Source organism: Patagioenas fasciata, chromosome 7 (assembly GCF_037038585.1).
Source record: "Patagioenas fasciata isolate bPatFas1 chromosome 7, bPatFas1.hap1, whole genome shotgun sequence".
Classification (NCBI taxonomy): Eukaryota; Metazoa; Chordata; class Aves; order Columbiformes; family Columbidae; genus Patagioenas; species Patagioenas fasciata.
This window is the reverse complement of record NC_092526.1, coordinates 15051288-15066249: the sequence shown is the minus strand read 5'-3', so window position 1 is coordinate 15066249 and position 14962 is coordinate 15051288. Positions and strand designations below refer to the sequence as shown.

The window sequence follows — 14962 nt, the reverse complement described above, 5'->3', positions numbered from 1 at the left end:
TTCCTTCCCTTTTGATTCTCTCCCCTGCTTGGGGTGGGGAGTGAATGAGCAGCTATTGTGGTTTTGTTTGCTAGCTGGGGTTAAACCATGGCACAGGTTCATCTAATGGGAGCCCATGTCTATAAAGAGTGAGTAGGCAAGCATTCATCTCCCTGACCTTGGCTGTCTACAAAACACGTGTCTAATCTGATCCCCTTGTCCAAGCTCCCATTGTACTTGGAGACGGTGATAAATCCCTCTAGTTTCAGACACCTCTCTCAGGTTGGGATTAATCACCTCAGAAGATAATCTTTCTCCGTTGGCTCTAGTGGAAGCTGATGTGACTAACATGGATTAGATACGTACGTTTTAGATTACTGATTTCCTTATTCCATTATGTTTGGTAGACTGAAGCCTTCTATATATGTGGGAAAGAAACGGACAAAGCCGTCATTCCATGATGCATGATGCCAGGTAGTGCGACTGTCAAGTACCCACACTTACCTTCATTTCTTGTACACCCATCTTGGGAGCAGGAATAAGAAACTGGATTATGATCCTTGCTCTCCTGTAATTTCATCAAGTAGCAGATTGATAAGTCAGCACAAAATAGATATTCACCTATAATAAATATCTATAATAAATCCATTATATAGCAAACTATAATGAATGGATTCTTTTGATTAGGGTTTTCTTATGCTTACACAGTAAATAAATATATTATATCTGGTTGTATTTGTCAAAACTAAAGAAATACCTAGCTGCTGATTTGCCTTTTAATTGGACTGAAAATCTTCTAACAGCACTGCAATATTACCACTTCTTTCTGACCCTGTAGAATAATAATCAGAAAAGCAACAATACTCAGAGGTTCAAGGTGAGATTATCTGTCTTTCTCCTCAGCAGCAGGAGCTGCTCAGAATTTTAATCAATGCTGTTTCCAAGCTCAAAACCAGCTACATCCAGTAGCAAACACTTAAACTATTCAGTTCTTTATGAAGTTGTCCCAATGGCACATCTTCCTTCACACTCCACTTCTTGTACTCCTACACTGCCCAGATGTAACTGTCAGGGTCTTTATAGCTCCTCTTCTATCCTTTTCATGAGCAGTTATCCTGTTCAAAAGCAACAAAATCGAAATGAGACATGAGGAAGGGTCATTGTTCTGTTCTGACTGGGAAGATGCTACAGTGTGTAGATATTGGGTTGTATACCTCCATGTTTCAAAGTCCAGGTGCTAGGTATTAAAAATTCTGCCACATTATGGGTAACGTTAGTCATTATTCCCCATAAATAACCAGCAGAAAGATTTGACTGAGATCTGCAGCTTGCAAACAGGGGAATATCGTCAAATTCAGCATCATCCTATGGAATTTTATTTTGGCCAGTATATGGTTTGGTTCTTTTCTGCACCTTGTGTTCAGAGACACCAGCAGTTGTAAAGCTTTCCATACTTCTGTTGTGAGATTTTATTGTTCCTGCTACACTACTGCAACAAAAGAGCTCAGAGTGGCTCCTCCTTCCCAAAAAGCTCCCCTTGAATGGGGAAGAGCATGACAGGGCACAAGGAGCTCTCTATCTGCTCCATAAAAGGAGCAAGAGTTTGAAACCAGGAGCTGTAATTTGGTGTCAGACTGATATATTTTCATAGCACCACATTTAACCGAGGGATTTGACTATGAAGTACTTCACTTGCAGAAAAGGACCAACATGTATTCTTTTTTTCCTAGCTTTTAGAGCTAAAACCTGGTTTGAAGAACTTCGAGGAGGATTACATTAGAGACACTTCCCTGGTATGAAATGGTGAAGCTTCTCAGTGACTGATGGAAACAAATCTGTTTCCGTCACCTGTGAGTGAAGTGAAGCTGCAGGACCATAGAAAACCAGCATGGGAAAATCACCCAATAGAGCATTTTCCAATATAATTGTATATTTTGTGAAAAGATAACTGCTCTTTTTTTTTTTTTTTTTTTTTTTTTTTTTACTGCAGTAAGAATTTGCATATTCTGCTTGTAAACAGTCCTCTGGGCACCTTATCTCTGTTTACAAATTATAGTTTCCTTCTAAGTATTTGCAATGTTTGTTGAACACATGATAAACACAGATTAGAGGACATGAAGAATCTAACATTGCATGTCCTATTTTCCTTTTTTCTCTCCCCCATTGTTTTGTTTGGTTTGGGTTTTTTTTGACCTCCTGATGCCTTTGCTCCCTGATCCGGAACATCAAGAAACAAATCAAATCTCCACAGGGGAAAGGTGCTACTTTAAAACTTGTTTTGGTTTTCAATGTAGCAACAGCACAAAGTCAGAGCATTTTTGACACAAATAACGTCAGTCTTTAACCTGCAGCATTGCTTTACGTAACATTAAGTAGTCTTGCCAACACCACCAGGGATAAAAATGTATTCCTAGATTTTTATTCTCTTGTCAAGGAAAAGTGCTTTAGTATCAGAGTTACGGGTTTTTTTCTTTCTTTTTCATCTTCTCTAGTTTATTTCCTTTAGGAAGATGCCTTGTTCTAAGTTTTGGAGTTTGAATACAGAGTATTATTAAATTTTGTTTTTGTTTATTTATTTTGGATATCAAGAGCTGGAAAGAGTTCCTGGGGGACATTTGCAATGTGTGTGACTTCTCTTGATCCCCTGTTGAAGATGGCTTAATGAAAATAATCTTTTAATGTCTGCCATAGTAACTATTTCCATAAAGACAAACATAAGCGGCTCTAGGAGCAACCTGAGATGAGGGCTTGGGAAGCGCTAGCCCTGTGCTAAGGCTGGGGGAGTTGTCTGCCCATCACACATCCCTTGCATGGCCTTTGGCAAGTCATTTGACAATGGTCCAAAATCAGGGAATTTCACAGGTTTGTAAATCTGCAGAGAGACTATGCTGATCAGTTAATGTTTTCTGCTCCTATAGGATTTCCATGATTGAATTTCTATGTAAGCTCAACTATGTCTTTAAGTAAAAATCATGTAAACCAGTCTTCACTTTAACATGCCCAGTAACACTATAGCTCATTCCCCTGGTTAGTTACTATTCATATCAATGAAACTATGGTGTTCTTGAGGAGGAACTAAACCTGGAGTTTACATATTTATTTTCCCTCTATAGTATTATTACATAAAGAATGCAACAGAGGAAACAAAATTTAATTTCTGACTCACAATTGTATCTACCTCAGCAATACAGAAGTACCTGAGCTATCTCGATGTGAGAGAGTCCAGATCCCACTGCAGTTTAATTGGATATGCTGATTATTAACTCAGGCACAGATCTAGGTTGAGGAAGTTTAGTTTTATGCAGCCTGAATGATAAGTCAGAGTGGAGCTGTGGTGAACCAGTGGCACTGAGCAGCTTGTGGCTTCTCCATTCTAGAAGCCAAGGTACCACCTCAGAGTGCTTGTTAGTTCATGCCATGCTTACAAAGCAGGACTCTGGGCAGAACAAGGTTTTAGGGCTCAAGATTTGCTTACAGTGGTCTGGAGTCCCTATGGAACAGTAATGCTGTACTGACTCTCAGACCAGGCTTCCAGAGTCTGGCCAGATCCAGCATGACACTGGCTTTTAGGTGCTGAGCTCTCATTTAGCTTGTGCAAGGAAGGTTCTTGAAAAGGCACAGTCACATAAGAGATGCTGCAACATGATCAGATAAAAACTAATGCAACAGACTAATTCTTTGCACAGTTTGAGCAGGATTAAGGTGCTTAAACATAAGCATCTAGGGGATCCCACCAGGTTTCCAACTGCTGTTTTAAAAGAGCTTTTCTGTTTGTGCACCTCAGCCAGCTGCGCTGCTTGAAAGTGTCAGACCTCCAAGGGCATCAAAAACAGAACTAGTCTCCAATGTATGGATATTTCAATCACAACACCAGTAATGGAAGAAAAACTACAAAATCTACTTGGGTTTGACTGAGAAGGATAGTTCACAAACCTCAGTGATCCATTAAAGCATCTCCTTCACAAAGCTAGGTTCCTTAAGCCTAAACTAATCCACTCTCAATTTAGACATTTAAGACAGGTTTAAGAACCTGTGTACCATGAATGCCTTCTGTAGTAAGTAAAAAGAGAGGTATATCTAAGAGTTTATCTAAAATCTAGCAGATTCTACATGAGATTATTCCAGGGTTTACCAGTTAGCTAATTGTGGGCCAGGCACTTTTTTCCTATATGTTTCTTTTGATCCACATTGGATGTATTTTGCCTTTGTGGCAGCTGTTTCCTGGAAGCAGAAGGTCTGGATGAGCGCAAGCTTGCGAGTAACTCACCTGCAACCAGCAGAGCTACACCTGCCTTTGGAAATGTGAGAGTAGAAGCAGGTTCCCACATTGTGTTCAGAGAAACAATCTGTGTATCAGCTAGCATGCAGCATTTGTCTGCCTGAAAGTCCCTGGTGCAGCTGATGAAATGTACACTCTAGTTAAGTCTTGTTACCCTTTTGTTGTATAGATCAGGTCTATCTAGATTCAAAACAGCTCTGTTGGTGAAAGAGAGAGGGCGGGGGAGGAGGAGAAACCTAGCAGTGCGTGAAATGACATTTCAATGAGAAGTTTGCCATTCAGCTGACAGCTGAAATCTAAATTTCAGGAAGATGAGGAGCATGGAGTCACGTGGGCAGACCTTATATACTGCAAGAGCTTGAATTTTTGAGGGATTAACTGATCTGGATATTTGAAAATGACAGCTTACAGAGCATTGGACCCACGTGGTGAGAGGAATGGCCCAGATAGGGGAATATCTGTAGGTTATTGCCATGCTTTGTTTTATGATATAAAGGCTTTTGAATGCATTCATGTAATAAATAAATAAATAAATAAAGTGCATCACTGTCACTAAGGGCCTTTTCTGATATTTATCAGAGAGGCATGCTGTGTTTTCCTTTTGAATAGCAATGCTTTTCACTGCTGACAGATTCATGTAGGAGAATCTCAAAATCTTAAAGGAAAACTGAATAGGTTTTCCAGCAGAATTAAAACATAGTGAATGAAATATTAGAATGTTTTTGCTGACTTAGCAGCTTTAATAAAATGAGGAAGTTGGACATAGAAAGATCTAATGTGCGTATGAATGTATTGGAGCAAGTGTCATTGTCATGACATAAGAATCAAGATGCAATACATCATCACCTCTGTTTTAATTAGAAATGTGTCTTTTATGCCATTGAATAACTACTGATATTGGTCTGACATTTACACCACCTTTTATACCAATCTATTGGGTCTTAACTACTGACCACTTTAAATTGCAGAGAATGGTCATAAGTCATCATATCTTTTCATCTGAAACATGATCTGATTTCTAGTTTCTATATTAAGAACCAGATGCCAAACAATTACAAATTTCCTCTGACATGCATTTTTCTAAACTGACAATACTTTGCTCTGCCTATAGATATGTAAATTGTGAGGCAGTGGATGGTGCTCAGGACCGTGTAGCTTTGTTTAAAAACTTGGTAGGCACAGTAAGTTAGTTCCTGCTAGTTACTACAGGTAGCTCTTCAGCACAACTCCACACCATCTTTCCACCAGTAATCAGTCTGTATTCCTCAGCTTCCTCTGTAGACCTTCCTGACCCTTGTTAGTGCTAAAAAATGTTAGTTTTGTTCTGCACAGCTGAGCTTTCTGCCATTCAATTGCACTTCCATCTCAAAAAAACATTTCTCAGCCATTCAAGTGGATTAGGTTTTGTGGTTTGTTTTTTATTTTGTTTGTCACTATTTCCATTTTTGACTTTCCAATGTGGGCTTAACTTCGGACAAGACATTTTAATAGGTCTGTCAGGAGAGGAAAATCACATTGAGGTTTTCATAATCGAAACTGAAGTGTAACGTAGGGAAAAGAATAAGAAAAAGAGGTGACAGAGTTGAGCTATTCAAGCATAAATGAAAGGATAGAAGGTAAAAGATGGGGCTTGTCTTCAGCATTTTTGGATCAGCCAGAATTTTTTTTTCTTAAAGGAGATGGAATGAAAACAGATGGGAATATTCAACACCAAATAATTTAGATAAGAGATCCTTAACCTGCTTCACGACTACTTTGGAAAATGATGTTGGACAATTTTGGGTAAGTTGTTCCTTCTTTCCTTTTTCTCTTTCTTTAGTCTCATTTGCTGTGTTTTCTCTCTGTGTTTTGCAAGCTCCTGCAGAAGATTTTAAAAAGTAGAGTTTTCCATGGCATCATTATGATGATCGTTACGTACATTCTCTGATCTGAAACAAGACAAAGATAAACAACGTGAAATTCTCAGAGACTCAGATCTGGCCTCATGGCTCTGAATGCCCTCCATCCCAAGGTGCTAAGATTATGTATAATGTTCCATCAACTGCTTCCAGCACACATATAGGATAGGAGATTAAGTATGTGTTTCTGCACTGAGTTTCAGGAGATGTGGCTTCAACTCTGAGGCACTGAAACAGGCTGCCCATGAAAATGGTTGAGTCACCGTCCCTGGAGGTATTTAAAGGACATGTAGATGTGTCACTTAGGGCCATGGTTTAGTGGTGGACTTTTCAGCACTAGGTTAACGAGTGTACTCGATGGTTTTAAGGGTCTTTTCCAACCTAAATGATTCTACGATTCCATGATTCTACAGACTTTGTGCAGGACTTGAAAATCAATTCAATATAAGGAAGCCTCAGCTGACTAATATTAATCTATGTGATGATACTCTCCTGTGTTCCCGGAATGATACTGTGGCCAAAATGTATCACTGTTTATAGATAGTTTAAATAATATGGGTTATATTCATTCTGTAGGCCTGAATCAAGTTAGAATGGGTTAAATCCCAAGCCTGGTAAGGCTCTTTCTTCAGAGAATTTACTGGCCATAACATTGAATGGATACCTGAGACATTGTTTTGAATTGAAATCCAAATAATTTTGGTAAGTTAAAGGTGTTTAATGTATGTTTTTCTTCCTCATGTTTTCCATACAAAACTGCACTTTTCAAAATAAAAAATCTTAATTCAAAAGGTAATCTATGTATTAGCTAAATTAATTGTTCATCATTAAGTAAACTTCTTACTGTTTTGAGGCTGCTGAACTGGCTTCCCTCTTCCTTCCCAGTTCCATATGTATCATCATTTCCATTGGGTGTGTATGATGCAGAGAGCTCATGTCATCATCGTAACTATTTTAGGGCTTCACTCAAGATTATTATCATTTATCAGTAATAACAAAAGAGAACTTGAACCTGCTATTTATTCCTGCTTCCTGGAGTGAAGCCTTAGGTTCAAGCAGGTGTCACATTTTATATTTTGAGAGGCTCAACCTCTGCAAGCAATGGGTCCAGACAGACTGGGAGGGAACAAGGGCAGAAAATAGGATTGTGTCTCAAGAGCTGATTTCTATCCTTGGCTGGGCTGGCATCAGACTGTTATTTATCCTCTTTATGTCTCAGTTTTCCAAACTATAAAATTCAGTAAGAAGCTGTGATCAATGCTTCTTTACTTCCTTCAGTCAAAACCTCTTTCCTCCTCGCTCTTTCTTTTAAGTGTTCTGGGTTAAAAGAGGTCAGACAGAACTCTTCTGTTTTGCACTTCCTTAGGACAGGAAAGGGTTTCTAGTGGTGTCCATGGGACCCCTTTGTGGTGACTTGGTGTGCTCAAATCTACCAGTCTCCTGCTGTGACAAACACATTGGTCATTTACAAACACGGTTGAACACCAGTCTGTTTCTCATTTAAAATTCTCTGAAGTTTCTAAGCTTCATTTGCTCTAAACCAAAAACTCGTCTCTCACTGTCCCTTCTGCTTCTGGCTAGCTGGTAGACTACTGATTACTTGCCTTTAACCATGATGTGAACTATGCTAGCAAGAATATAAATACATATTACTTAAATCCTGTTTGCATTAAACTAACAGCAAAGTGTTTGCAACATCAAGGAGGGAAAGAAAGAGAGAGAAAGAACTTAAAAAATTATACCTCCCATCAGAATGCAATTAACCTGTTGCTCACTTTTGGCTTTATGGACTGTCAGAAGGAAATTTTATGTATTTATGTCACAACAACATAACACTTTTTACCTTCTCCCTTGTCATAAACCAGGATCCAGACAGATTCCTGGTGATAATCAGCTATTGAGTTCACTCTTTAAAGAAAAAAAAAATAAATACCTGACCTGCAGAGCACTGCACATTGGTACAGAATTCCAAGGAAATATCACAATAGGCTTGTGTTAATTTGATATTTGTTCATTGAAGTTTGCTGTTGGGGGAGGGTGCTGTGGCAGATGCACTGTTAGGCTGACATTGCCCAGCTGCTGTCATGTTCCTGTGGTTTAGCGGAGCTTTCACTGGAAGGACAGGAACACACAGATTTTGCTTTATGTGAGTGTCTACATCTCCTGGCAGTGACTGGCTACGGGACTGGGCCCATATGAGTTTTGATTTCTCATAGATGTGGCACATTATTCTTAGATCCTACATAAATGGTTCTGAAGGATCAAAGTCCCATCTTTCCTACCCGTGGTGTGGAAGAACTGCCCAATACAGACACATGTTCACTTTTTAGTTCAAATGTGGAGGCTGTAGAAAAGTAACTGAAGAGGGCAAAGCAGATCAAGTCTGGTCTTTATACTGAGGAATCATTTGGATGTATGAATCAGTTTTTCTTATCCCACTGCTTCTGATCCCTTCTGAGTTCTTGAAAGTGTAAAGAGTCAAAACAGTTAAAAAATGAAATACGCTAAAATAAACTAAAGTTTTATTGAGCTTTGTATGACATTATTTCCTAGGAGCAGGTGAAGTCAAATACAGAACTGAAAGGTTGCCTCTTTTTCTGAGGACCTCGGGTGTAAATCTAAGAAGAAATACTATAGAAAAATGCAACAATAAGAAAATACAGAGGAAAAGCATGACAGAAATGAGATGTGGGTTCAGGAACTCAGCCTCACAACATCTTCACATGCCCATGTATTTTGTTAATTTATTATTTTACAAATAAATTTCCCCTAAAAATGTACACACTCAAAGCAAATGTAGTTTTTAAGATTTTTTTTTATAATAAATCTGCCACATATCAGCTCACCAACCTCAGAGAGTTCAGCTGGCTCCACTATTGATGAGCCTATGAGGCTGAGGAAATCACTTAGCTTATTTTGTCTTCATTTCTACTTGCACCAGTGTTCTGTTCCGGATATTTCTAGTATTTCCCTCGTGTTCAATGTGTATCTTGTCCACCTCCTGCTATGCTGCGTATATTGTCTGTGGAGCACATAGGAAGACTCTGTCACAGTCCTTTGCTGTCATTGTAATGTTAATAATAAAAATAAATAATCATATTAAGAACAAATTTTAGCAAAAGTAAGATGGAATTTTTGCAAACCACAGTACCACTTCCTGGGCTACTGATACTAAACTGGATTCTGACAGACAGAAATTACAACAATGCTATTGGTTCCAGCTAAGCTGCACCAGTTTACATTACATAATATGTAAGCTTACTCAATTAAAAACCTTCAGCACACAGGTTTTGCAACTATGAATTTTTTTCTCACTTTTCCCCCAAAGAACTGGAAGAAAACTTACTCTCTACCAAGAGGAGATCTAACATATTAAATCTGATCACACACCAAATATATTAGATCAACATCTGTGCTCCCAGAAGAGCCTTGCATACTGGCAATAATATAACCTGACAGCTTTAGGATCAATCATCTTATTAAAACTTTCTTCTCTCCCTTTTACTTCTCTCTTTCTCTCTCATTCCTTAAAGGATCTTGGCAAAGTTTGTTTGTTTGTTTGTATTTCAGAATTTCTCTCACTAATACTTCCCTAAGAAATAGATTTGCCTCAAGTAGCTTAGATTAATCTGGGACACAATAATGAATAAATATTTTGAATAAATAATGCATAATGTCTAAGTCTGATAATTATACTAATGATGACTGATATCCTCCTAGCACCTTCCAGCCCCAAATCCCAAGGCACTTCATTGAATGACTACAGATTTGGGGGGCTGGAAGAGGAGAAGAGGAAAGATCCTGAGGTGCAGAAAGCTGTCAAAGCTTCTCTGAAGTTGCTTGAGCCTCTTTACCATGTATTAATGAAGAGGTGTTGCATCATTCAACCTCATACTCCTTCACAAACAGGGAGCAGTTCTTGCCGTTGGTGTCAATGGTCATGTGAGACAGGATTGAAACCTGGGTCTTATCTAATCAGCTTCCCTTGGACTTGATGTTTTCCAAATCTGATGTGAAGGCAAGGGATAAATGGATGAAGGATTTGCAAACTGAGGCATGACCCTGAAAAGCAATTTCATAAAAGTCAGCATTGGAATGAAGATTCTGGCTTTTGGTTGGTGTGCGTATGGTGATTTGGAAGACATTTCCGAAAGCAGTGGTGCATGTTTCTGCCAGAGCATCACTTTGAACTCTGAGCTCTGTTAGAGAAGGAAAAGCTACTTCATTTTTCCCTTCCCTGGAGAATTCATGGTACAGAACCTCTGGGCTCCATCTCTTGATGCAATGCTCCTTCCTTGTGGATTGTTTTTTTTTTGTTTTGTTTTGGTTTTTTTTTGTTTTTTTTTTTTTATTTTTTTTTTTTTTATTTTCTGCTGACTGCTTTCTCTAGTAAACATATTCTACATAAAGCTGGCAGGTGTACTAGTGGCTAGTGGTCAGAGTAACACCTGGACATCTCTTTTGCAGTGGCCTGTTCAGTGCTGTAAAGTTTGTGGACCTTGTACAAACACCATGGAAAGGATTGTGCCATAGGTGTCAGGGACATGCCAACCATTTTGTAAGTCTGCCTTGTCCCTGGTTGAATTCTAATGGAAGTAGAAAAGCTTCCAGATATTATAGGGTTGGCTCTGAACCCATGTGTTCTGGAGCAGAACAAGGGCTTCTTCAGGGAAGTATACAGATTTATCTACAGGGTCAGAGCCTTTGATGAGCCATATACATCCTCCATTTCATAAACGCTTCAGTGGGACTATTCACAAGAGGAAAGATAATACAATGATTTGCCTATATAAGCATGGCAGACAGAAACAATGTGCAGCTGGAGAGCAATAAGGGAAATGGATTTCTTTTTCTTATTTCTTTTCACTTTATTACTCCTGGATGGCAGCAGCAGTCCTGTTCATCAATACATTATATTCTTCTCTTATATGGGGGCAAACTTTCCAACAAGCCTAAGCCTGCTATAAGCAGATATTTTGAATAATCTGCGTCTTTAAAAGAGAACTGACTTGAACATGAACATGAACATGAAAATCTACTCTATGTTGGTCAACTTATTGGAATATTTTCCATTTTTCTGTACACTCTTCACCAAGCTATAGGGCTAAGAACATTGCTCTGAGTGTCATACAGCTGTCCTAATCAGCTGGTGATTTGGAGATACATATCACTTAAACCATTTTTTTTTCCTGGCTCTTATTGCTGTGCTAAATATGGTATGAAACACTTAACCACCCGTAAGATTTCTGTGCAGTCTCTGCTTGTGTTTAGGCTGCAGATGAAACAATGTCAGCACATGCATGATAAATTGGAGGTCTCTTCAGCAGAGCGCTTGCACACACACAAACAAACACTTCATTAGCAAAATGATAAACAAAACAAAACCCACAGCATTCCCCCCGATTATGTCAGTAAATTGCTTTAGGGCGAGAAAACATACTCTGCATCAGATGCCTCAGGAGACCAGGGAGACCCGGGAGGCGCTGTGGGGCTGGGATCATCTCCTGGGCTGCGAGTTGCCTCTGCCAGAGGCTGTGGAAGGGAAACCCTCCCCTCGGCCAAGGGCAGGGCCTGGAGGCCCCTGCAGCTCCGCAGGATTTGGTGCTTTGCCTGAGAACCCATCCTGGGAAACCACCCCAGACGAAGCAGTTGGAGTTGGTGCATTCTGGCACATGCGGGCTCACTCTGAGGACTGCCTGTGTCCCCCTCCAATGTAATTGCAAGTTGTGCTTAGGGAAAAGGGAAACATTTGGGTTCTCTTGGGTATAGGAAAGAGTTGCAAATAACATTTTCAGTACTGTTTATCTTTCTGCAATCAGTTTGGAGAAAAGGGGTTGGAAATACACACAAGTTCGATTAGGAAGTATGTTTTTCCCTATTATTTTCTTTCTTCCAATTTTTGACTATAATTAAAAATATTAAGTTATTTAGTATTTTGCACCCCTCCCACAATTTTTGCTACTGAACACAACAGCAAGAGTGATACTGATACCAATTCAACTGCTTTCTTTTTATTTCCTACACTTACGTATTCATTCAGCTACCTTAACTTTGTAAAAGGTAAGGAAAATAATTTTGTCTTTGTCGCCAAAGTGGTCTAAAATGAATCTTGATTTTTTAAAATATCCGTTTTTTACATCAGCTTTGTCTGAAAGTAATTCTATTGATTTCAAAGGTTGTAAATCTAAAAAAAATTAAATACAGGAAAAGAAAGGAAAAGAACAGCTATGAGGCTCATTCATAAAGCAGAATATGGAGGCCAAAAGTGGTGGAGGGAAAATACGGAGGAGCACACCTTAAAAAACAAACATGCATTTCTCATCTTATAGAAACTTTTTTTTTTTTCCTCCCTCCTGCTGCATGCTGGGGTGGCGCTGGCTCTTTAAATTGGCAAAGACTTGTCGATTTTTTTTTTTTTTTAAATTTGGTAGTAGTAGTAGCTGTATCCCAGTAACCTGTTGCTGCTGTTTGCCCGCTTCTACCTAGTGAGTATTCTGTTCCATTTTATTTTTGTTTTTATTTTCTTCATGGTGCTTGGATGTTTCTTAAAATATAGCTGACTGAGTTTGTTGTGGGATGAAATAAGCAAGTGTTTGAAGTATACTGGTTTACATAAATCTTTCATTGAGAGTGAGAAAACTTTTTTTTAACATTCAAATCAGCTAGTACTTAAATACCTTGTGTAGTATGGTATCTTCAAACAAGGTACAGAAATAAAATGCATGGATTCAGGAAAATGTGTGTTAGACTTGTAAAACAATCCTGAGAATGTACAGTTGAATTGTTCGTCTTGATAGGTGTGTTTCAGGCATATCTGTACCTCTTAGCTTTTTTCTTTTTTATATATGGATGTCTATGGTTTCAAAGACGTTCTCTGTATTTTTAAGCTTCAGATGCTTTGAAGTTGTTTTTTATACTACGCAGTCCTACACTTGTGGTACTGCCCCTTCAGTCTTTTCACAACTAGAACTTTTTCCTTGCTTTTCCACTTGTTTTTGTCTCTCTCTTTAATTCAGGTTGACAAAAGTTCATGCTTCTTATTGCTCAAGTCTCTTTTTTTCTCACTTTTTTTTTATTATTATTTTTTATCTTTTTTTAAAGTTTTTTTTATATATATAGAATCCTGTGTCATGGGTGAGACTCAACTAATGAACAGCTTGAAAATCTGAGTTCTTAGTTATAAGTCTTCTTACTTTTCAGGTAGTTTTTCTTTCTTTCAATTCTTCTCTTCTAAATACGAACAAGTGTGACTGGGAAGTGATTTCACTTTTCTGTCCCATAAAAGTATTTGGGAGGGTCAGGAGGGCTTCTCAGAGGCTAATAAATTACATAACTGGAATTAATTACCAAAAAACAAAGAAGTGATCGTACCAGAAGTGTCTACAGCTGTAACCCTATAATGGTGGTGGTATTTTTGTACCACTTAGCTTCTTGTTTACTATACTATTTATATTAAATTTAAATATTTACAGATATATAATTAGTCTCTGTGTGTGAGAAAATAACTTTTTCTTCATTTCTGTATTTTAAAGTAAATACTACCATGACTCAGTGTTCTCTCAGAACTAACTGTTCATGGAAGTTTGATGCTTTCTGACTCTTACTGCTGTTAGTGTATTTACATCACAAATAAAGGATTATAAAAATGAGGCTTTAGACAAAGCTGTCTATGCAAGATTAATCAGTTCCACAATGTTTTATGTTCCCTGTGTGGGTAATAATTCAGTGTCATGCTTTTTCATTTTTTGTTAAGCATTACATTTTGTGTTTGCATTTGGTACAATGTCAGATGTTCACACCATCACACTCTTCTTCCCACTCCCCTCCCAAAAATATGGTAGCATTTTTACAGTGATTTATTTAGCAGTTCACTGGTAATCTGATTCTTCAATTTTATCACTTGCTTTTCTTTTAGTTTTGTAAACTTAGTAATGCCTGAATACAGAGAAGGTTTTTAACATTTAACACACAGAAAACTGTGCTTAAAATACCATTACCGTTGTAACAAACCAATAAACTCTGAAGAAGTCATTTGAAAGGCTGAAATGATATCCTTAATTTACATGGTTTTTCCTTCTTGTTAAGAAAATTGGTGACGAAGTGTCATCTTCAACTTTGAATTGCCCAGCATCTGTTGGTTTGTGGCACAGCCCAATCCTAACATTATTTAAATGTGTTTCTGTGCATCTGAATATTAAATGTTGCCCTGAGGATTCAATCCAGCAGTCAGGACTATGGTAGTTACAAGGTTATAATTTCTCTCATGCTGTCTTTGTCTTCAAACATCTATCTAACCAGTTCAGTTAAGAAAAACAACAACAAAACAAACAAAAACCCCCAAAACAAAACAAGAGAGGCAGGAGGGAGTCTAGATTTTATTAGTGGAAAGATTATGGAGGTAGGGTTAGCAATCTGTTTCTTTCCTTTAAACTTTCACACTAATTCCCCAGAGCAAAGATACTTCAAAATTCTTGTAGCACTTCATGTTGGGTTTACAAATTGCAGGAAGTTCATCTGTTAGATCTGTTTTGGTTTTCCTTACAAAATGAACAGCAAAAACCATATGCATACATTATACACACATAGCATGTCAGCTGAGAAACACTGAAAGGTGAAATCTGTTTCTATCATAAGAAAACTGTGGAACTGATTTGAGGAGAGACCCACTACAAATCATTTAAGCCTAAAAATGGTGGCAGGCTAACTCTGTGTAAAGATTATCTTTTCTCTAGCACTGCCATGACTTCCTATGGTGTTTACACACATTTAAATGGTGATAAATTCAGTAACTCTGTTTTAAATGGAC

At 38.2% G+C, this 14962-nt stretch overlaps 1 long non-coding RNA gene across 4 annotated transcripts in view; it reads left to right on the top strand.

Annotated features, from left to right (window-relative positions):
- Positions 1–14962, top strand: part of LOC139828417 (uncharacterized) — a 389304-nt gene that overhangs the window by 248025 nt on the left and 126317 nt on the right. For all 4 annotated transcript variants that reach the window (XR_011739971.1, XR_011739972.1, XR_011739974.1 and 1 more), the window contains one exon: positions 5935–6040. This is a non-coding gene — a long non-coding RNA (uncharacterized lncRNA). The remainder of the gene's footprint in view (positions 1–5934; positions 6041–14962) is intronic.